The sequence below is a fragment of the Sinohyriopsis cumingii genome, chromosome 11 (assembly GCF_028554795.1).
Source record: "Sinohyriopsis cumingii isolate HCF-2022 chromosome 11, ASM2855479v2, whole genome shotgun sequence".
Classification (NCBI taxonomy): Eukaryota; Metazoa; Mollusca; class Bivalvia; order Unionida; family Unionidae; genus Sinohyriopsis; species Sinohyriopsis cumingii.
The window spans coordinates 53360019-53368088 of record NC_142971.1 but is presented as its reverse complement, the minus strand read 5'-3'; the positions used below and the strand labels follow the sequence as shown (position 1 = coordinate 53368088).

General features: G+C 33.9%; 1 protein-coding gene across 1 annotated transcript in view; it reads left to right on the top strand.

Moving 5' to 3' along the window:
* Positions 1-251: 251 nt before the first annotated feature.
* LOC149788469 (galanin receptor 2b-like) overlaps positions 252-8070 on the top strand; it is a 31217-nt gene continuing 23398 nt past the window's right edge. The window contains exon 1 of the mRNA XM_089974451.1: positions 252-430. The gene's annotated coding sequence lies outside the window, so the exon portion shown is untranslated. The remainder of the gene's footprint in view (positions 431-8070) is intronic.

Below are 8070 nucleotides of genomic sequence, written 5' to 3'. Positions count from 1 at the left end.
AATATATATCACGTGGTATGCCAGTGACACAGCGTACATACTATATATATATATATATATATATATATATATATATATAACCTCACAAAGCGACTTGAAAAAAAAATGTATTCTGGTTTCTCGTAACTATTATAGCCGTAAATGAATGACTGTCCAATCAATATATTTCGACATCGAGTAGCAGCTGTCAGATTTAACTCTGAGTTTTAACAGAACAGGCAGTTTGTATTTTGCGTCAAGTGACTGCGGACTTCACACACAGTTTAATCAGAATAGACAGTATGTACTGATCATGAAGGGACTTCAAATACTGCTTCTGTATCAACTTCATTCAATTCATTTAGATAGCGTGTATTGAGCATGAAGGGACTGCAAATTGCTCATGTATCAACTTGATTCAATTCATTCATTGAAAGCAATCGTAATTAAGGTAAGTTGTATTTGTCTGACCTATTGTTCACCATAAATGTTTTCCTTGCAGATGTTGAAATTAGACCATGCATATAAATAGCTTTATGAAGTAATTAAATTACTTCTTTTTATAGAACCTTATTTACTTTATATATAATGAGAATCAAATGATTTAGTGCAAGCTTTGAAATGGTATAAAGGGATATTATATATAAGCAGTTATTTTGTCGCTTATGTTTTTCTGTATGTCAATCAGAGTCAGTGCGAGACCTATGTGACATAATGGTACTTTCTCTATGATACACTGTCATGACAACGAATGTTTAGTATTTATGTATGGGCAATAATGAGCTGAAGCCATATATGTACCCACCGCTCCGGTCGCCTAGTGGTTAGAGCGTCTGCCTCGGATGCGGGAGGTCGTGGGTTCGATCCCCGGCCGAGTCATACCAAAGACTTACAAAAATGGTACTAACACCTGCCTCGCTTGGCGCTCAGCATTAAGAGGTTAGTGTTAGGACTGGTCGTCCCGGTGTCAGGATAATGTGACTGGGTGGGACATCATGCCACATGCCTGCGGCATGATGCCCAGTGCATGGCATCACTATAAACTGTCGCACTGCAGACATCGTAGCCATATGACTGAAAAAATTGTTAAAGCTACGTTAAAAATTCAAATCACACACACACACACACACACACACACACACACACACACCATATATGTACCGCCCACTTCATTTAATAACTCAAATACAGAACCGTTAGAAGGCCATGCTTAATTTTCTATAACCTATAGTTCAAGCCTAATTCTTGTGGTAACCATGTCAATTTAATTGTTTTACTTTTATTAGACAAATTTTAAAATAGTCTTGTTGCACTTCTTTAATGCAATTTATAAACATTTGATTTTCGGAAATTTGAAATTGTGTTTTGCATTAAAAAGAACTTGTTGATAAGTACTGGATTCGATTTGCTATAAGAGTTTAGGCAGGTATATAGTCCCTCTTCTAGCTCATTGGCTTATACACATAGGTAACGTCATTGATGTCCTACGACATGTCTATTAATCTCATTGGCTTAAAAACCTAGGTAACGTAATTAATGTCCTACGACATGTCTATTAATCTCATTGGCTTAAAAAACTAGGTAACGTAATTGATGTCCTACGACATGTCTATTAATCTCATTGGCTTAAAAAACTAGGTAACGTAATTGATGTCCTACGACATGTCTATTAATCTCATTGGCTTAAAAAACTAGGTAACGTAATTGATGTCCTACGACATGTCTATTAATATAGATATTGACTGCTTTTAAATAACATTTACCAGTGCAAGTACTTAAGCACGTAATGCTTTATTGTTAATGTTTATTAATGCATCTTAGACGGATTTAACTGGGTCTTGTACAGATGAAATATTCTATGGTACAAAAAAGCGACGAAATTTGTATTATGATTTGTACGGTTTTGCTTACATATCCACTTACAGCTTCAAACATCTGTCGTATTTGTTATATACGTACACTTCTCTGATGACTTATCACTGTTTTCTGGTAGATTTTTGAGGCCTGGAGATCGAATAAAAATTGACAATATGAAAGAAACAGCAAAACAACCTATACACACTTTAACGGATGCCGAAGAAATTGACAAATTCGCGTACACTGTTTATATAATAGAAATCATGTCTTAAAATGACACCAAGAACTATATGGAAATTTACAATAGCCATATCGTGCAACAACTATAATAAAAATCCAATCTTTGGTAATTGAACTCTCTCTCTCTCTCTCTCTCTCTCTCTCACGCCCACACACACAAGTATGTGTGTGTGCTTTGTACACTACTCTAAAAGAAATAATGCTTATTGCATGAACCTGGGTTAGCTCAGTTGATCTGATTCGCAGTATAAAGGTCCCGGGTTTGATAACCGTCCAAGCCAGTCAAGGTGGGTTGCCTCTTTTTGTTACCGTAAAAAGCTTTAGCTCCAATTTCTTCTTCATGCTACATCCTGTTACGTGTTAAATGTGTCAATGACACGCAATAATTGACCACTGTATATAGCACTTTATTATATGCTCATTTTTCTTCTCCGTTGACATTACATTGTCAGAATCGTGCAGTATTTTACGATATTCAACACGCGTTCAATTCATATTAAACTAAAGTGAATAAAGGACTTACTTTCTACTGTTAACAAACAATTGACGCAGACGCCATCACTTTTGATTTATTTTGGCTGTATGTGGATGAAGTAAACCAATTGAGTGAACTAAAGCAGATATTTTGTGGACTACCACCTACCAGCTGCTTTGACGTATTCTGCGTTAACGTTTTTGATACAATGTTTCGGATTTGTTCTAACTATACAGCAGACGCCAGACAGGGTCCTTACAAATAAAATGCAAGTGACAAGGCATAAACTGTCTTCTTTAGGTTGTAATAAGAATGGCAAAAATTATACTTAGTGTTACATCCTGAATTTTCACAAAATGTACTTTCTTAATTGTGCAAAGCCGAATTACATGAGACATGTCATGGGTTCTCAACCTTGATTGTACATTTCCAAATTGAACTGTAAGTTCGACTATATTCCAAGTGCAGTTTCATCCTCATCACTGTACTCGAAATGAAATATACATTATATTCCATAGTGTCTTTTTGATAATTGCAATTGAAAGTCTTAATATTTTTCCCCACATTATGATTTCAAATATTCAATGGCAGAACAGAAGCATAATTGCAGATGTCAACATGCTGCTCCGTCGCCGATGAAATTCGATGTACTTCATGTAGAATTTTCACATAAGTCCAGTCCATAATCACAAAATTTCGTAGAAACGAAAATAATACCAAACTCTATTCTTTCCAGATCAAATGGAAAAAGCTGGTGCAATGCGCATTCATTCAGAGTATGACTCCACATTTCAATTTTAAGTAGACCAAAACGCCATTTGCTTTTGAAAGTTGTCTAGCGCTCGGCTAAGTTCAAATTTATCTCGGCGGAGTTATGTGCACATTAATACTGTTGTTGTTTTTGTGTAGTGATGAATCTGCGCTTGTGTATTTAGTTTGGAAGATGCCATATATTCAGTTACATTGTTTCGTGTAGTGTATTTTTGTTTACATAAATAAGCCTTAGGTAGAATAAGAAAATGAGCATATAATAAAAAGGTTACTGCATTTGTATTGACAAATATGAACTCGTTTTGTCGGATGGATATACTGCACTCCCAAGATCATGCAGTATTTCCATCCGAAAATTCGTTCATATATTTCCATACAAATGCAGTAACCTATAAATAAATATAAAATTATTTTGAAACGGAATCATAATAGAATTCATGCATTACTACCTGAAGGGCATGATTACACTCACACACTAATATATATATATAAATTCCAAGTGGATAAGAGACAAACTTTTACGCTTGTCTGGAGCAGTATTTCTTTCTAACAATACAAGATTTTGTATTTGATATTCAGATTCTTTTCCGTGATAACAAATTTGATACAAACGTTGCTTTATCTGTATAGTGCATACATACCATTCATAATAAATATTAACATATAGTATGTGAACAATGTAATAGGCCATAGTGCATACATGCCATTCATAATGAATATTAACATATAGTATATGAACAATGTAATAGGCCATAGTGCATACATGCCATTCATAGTGAATATTAACAATCAGTATATGAACAATGTAATAGGCCATAGTGCATACATACCATTCATAATGAATATTAACAATCAGTAAATGAACAATGTAACAGGCCATAGTGTATACATGCCATTCATAATGAATATTAACAATCAGTAAATGAACAATGTAATAGGCCATAGTGTATACATGCCATTCATAATGAATATTGACATTCAGTATATGAACAATGTAATAGGCCATAGTGCATGCATGCCATTCATAATGAATATTAACATTCAGTATATGAACAATGTAATAGGCCATAGTGCATACATGCCATTCATAATGAATATTAACATTCAGTATATGAACAATGTAATAGGCCATAGTGCATGCATACCATTCATAATGAATATTAACATTCAGTATATGAACAATGTAATAGGCCATAGTGCATACATGCCATTCATAATGAATATTAACATATAGTATATGAACAATGTAATAGGCCATAGTGCATACATGCCATTCATAATGAATATTAACATTCAGTATATGAACAATGTAATAGGCCATAGTGCATGCATACCATTCATAATGAATATTAACAATCAGTATATGAACAAAGTAATAGGCCATAGTGCATACATACCATTCATAATGAATATTAACAATCAGTATATGAACAATGTAATAGGCCATAGTGTATACATGTCATTCATAATGAATACTAACATATAGTATATGAACAATGTAATAGGCCATAGTGTATACATGCCATTCATAATGAATATTAACATTCAGTATATGAACAATGTGATAGGCCATAGTGTATACATGCCATTCATAATGAATATTAACATTCAGTATATGAACAATGTAATAGGCCATAGTGTATACATGCCATTCATAATGAATATTAACATTCAGTATATGAACAATGTAATAGGCCATAGTGTATACATGCCATTCATAATGAATATTAACATTCAGTATATGAACAATGTAATAGGCCATAGTGTATACATGCCATTCATAATGAATATTAACAATCAGTATATGAAAAATGTAACAGGCCATAGTGTATACATACCATTCATAATGAATATTAACATTCAGTATATGAACAATGTAATAGGCCATAGTGCATGCATGCCATTCATAATGAATATTAACAATCAATAAATAAACAATGTAATAGGCCATATAATATACATGCCATTCATAATGAATATTAACATTCAGTATATGAACAATGTAACAGGCCATAGTGTATACATGCCATTCATAATGAATATTAACATTCAGTATATGAACAATGTAATAGGCCATAGTGCATGCATACCATTCATAATGAATATTAACATTCAGTATATGAACAATGTAATAGGCCATAGTGTATACATGCCATTCATAATGAATATTAACATTCAGTATATGAACAATGTAATAGGCCATAGTGTATACATGTCATTCATAATGAATATTACCATTCAGTATATGAACAATGTAACAGGCCATAGTGCATACATACCATTCATAATGAATATTAACAATCAATAAATGAACAATGTAATAGGCCATAGTGTATACATGCCATTCATAATGAATATTGACATTCAGTATATGAACAATGTAATAGGCCATAGTGCATACATACCATTCATAATGAATATTAACATTCAGTATATGAACAATGTAATAGGCCATAGTGTATACATGCCATTCATAATGAATATTAACATTCAGTATATGAACAATGTAATAGGCCATAGTGTATACATGTCATTCATAATGAATATTACCATTCAGTATATGAACAATGTAATAGGCCATAGTGTATACATACCATTCATAATGAATATTAACATTCAGTATATGAACAATGTAACAGGCCATAGTGTATACATACCATTCATAATGAATATTAACAATCAGTATATAAACAATGTAACGGGCCATGTAGATCTTTCCCGCAGAAATAGGTACATGTTTAGTTTACATTCTCCACATCATTGGGCAGGGAAATAATTGTGGGGTGATGTAAAAATTCCTGGTGATTTCATGAGAGGCAATAAATATATTCTTAAGAGAATGAAACCAATATATAATAAGTGTAACATGTTACATGTATTTATCTGCAGTAACACATTATTTACATTAGCGAATAAAGTCTGACAGACAGACAAAAGAACAGACACAAGTATCATACAGGAAAATGGATTGTGGACGTTCGAAAATTAAAATAATTCGGTTCCAAATGTTGGCCATTTTCGTCCCTGTTCTACTAGAGATGTAACGGTTAATTGCAAAGTCACGGCTGGGTTCCCCTTGTCCGTATAGAGACCGCAATCGAAGCTGTAATCTTTATCTGCATTAAAAACTACTCTGTCAAATTATTAATTATCGGAGACATAACTTGTGCTAATGCTATTATCTGAACAATGTCAGCTTATTAAAATCGTCTCAGTCATGCTAATTATACAGTTTATAGACCATGTCGGTATAGTTTTTCTTGGCTAACCCTGATGCACCGTAGCGGTCAAAAGCTGGTCGCTGAGAAAGTTGCAGTTGAAATTTCAATGTGATTATGTTGAGAATTCCAATTTCACATGTTTAGTTAAATTGTTGGTGTTGAAATATGCTTTTCATATTTCCAGTTTTGCAATTTCATCTGTTCTATTTCAAAGTGATGGTTACAAGTTTAATTTTCTGTGACAACCATTTAGATTATCTGTTTAATTAAAACAGTCATGATTGATGATTCATGTTGTATGTCTAGAATTCCGGTTTCACACGTTGAGTCAAAGTATTTGTTTGTTTTCAGCTTGTTCCTCTTGCACTGTTGGTCTCAGAGCAATATAGTTTTGCATCTAGGTGAGTACCATCTAGGTGAGTACCGTCTAGGTGAGTACCATCTAGATGAGTACCAGGTGTGTACCATCTAGGCGAGTACCATCTAGGTGTATACCATCTAGGTGAGTGCCATCTAGGTGTGTACCATCTAGGTGAGTACCATCTAGGTGTGTACCATCTAGGTGTGTACCATCTAGGTGAGTACCATTTAGGTGTGTACCATCTAGGTGAATACCATCTAGGTGAGTACCACACATATCAGCTTCAAGTTTGTCACTGTAATCTTACTGTTAACCCTTGAGAACTTCACTCGCGTTTTATTTTCAAACCCATGCCAGTGGGAGGCAAGACATGGCAGTCATTTTTCCAGACGGCGCAATCCGCTTTGTCAACATTTAATTATTTTGTTGCAAGTGTTAATCTGCGTACATTTTCTAAACCCCTTTGTAGAGTCTCGTCATACTTGGCAAATATAATTATGACTGAAAAAAACAATTAATTCCATAACATGCTGACTAGTCTTTTTACTGTGGGCTCAGTTTCACAGAAAATGTGCCTTTAAAGTTTGGTTGGATATTCATTTGCTAATATTTTCTAGAATCTTTATAGATACTCATAAAACGTGGCGTTTAATATTACATAACAAAAGGTTTGCGCTAAAGTTTTGTGAATTTGTTTGTTTGTTTATGTTTGCTTATGTTTCCTAAACTACTGAATGAGCTTTCTGTATGTTTGGAGTGAATCATTATGAAGCTAAGGACCTTCTGCGACACGCTCTCTCGTCCATGCAATTTCATATTTCACATATCTCTATAGTGGAAGATTGCTCCCGTACAATAAACAGTTTCCAGACAAGTTCGTTGTATTGTGAAGATAGTCAGACTTTACTCTATAATTGACCTACGTCTAGGTGAAATCCACGTCCAGAGAGCTTAAGGTAACCACTTTTCTCAATGCAAGTACTTTCCTCGTACAGCGTTGGATAAACCAACTCAGTATTTTGAAACAGCTAAGGATGTAAACAAACCACTCTTGAGCAACGTTGTACGCGTAGCAGAACACGAGTACATTTACGGTCTTATATAAAACATTGACTTTAAAAGATTACAGTCGTGATCTGTCATTATTCTTTCTGTGTTGTTGCTGA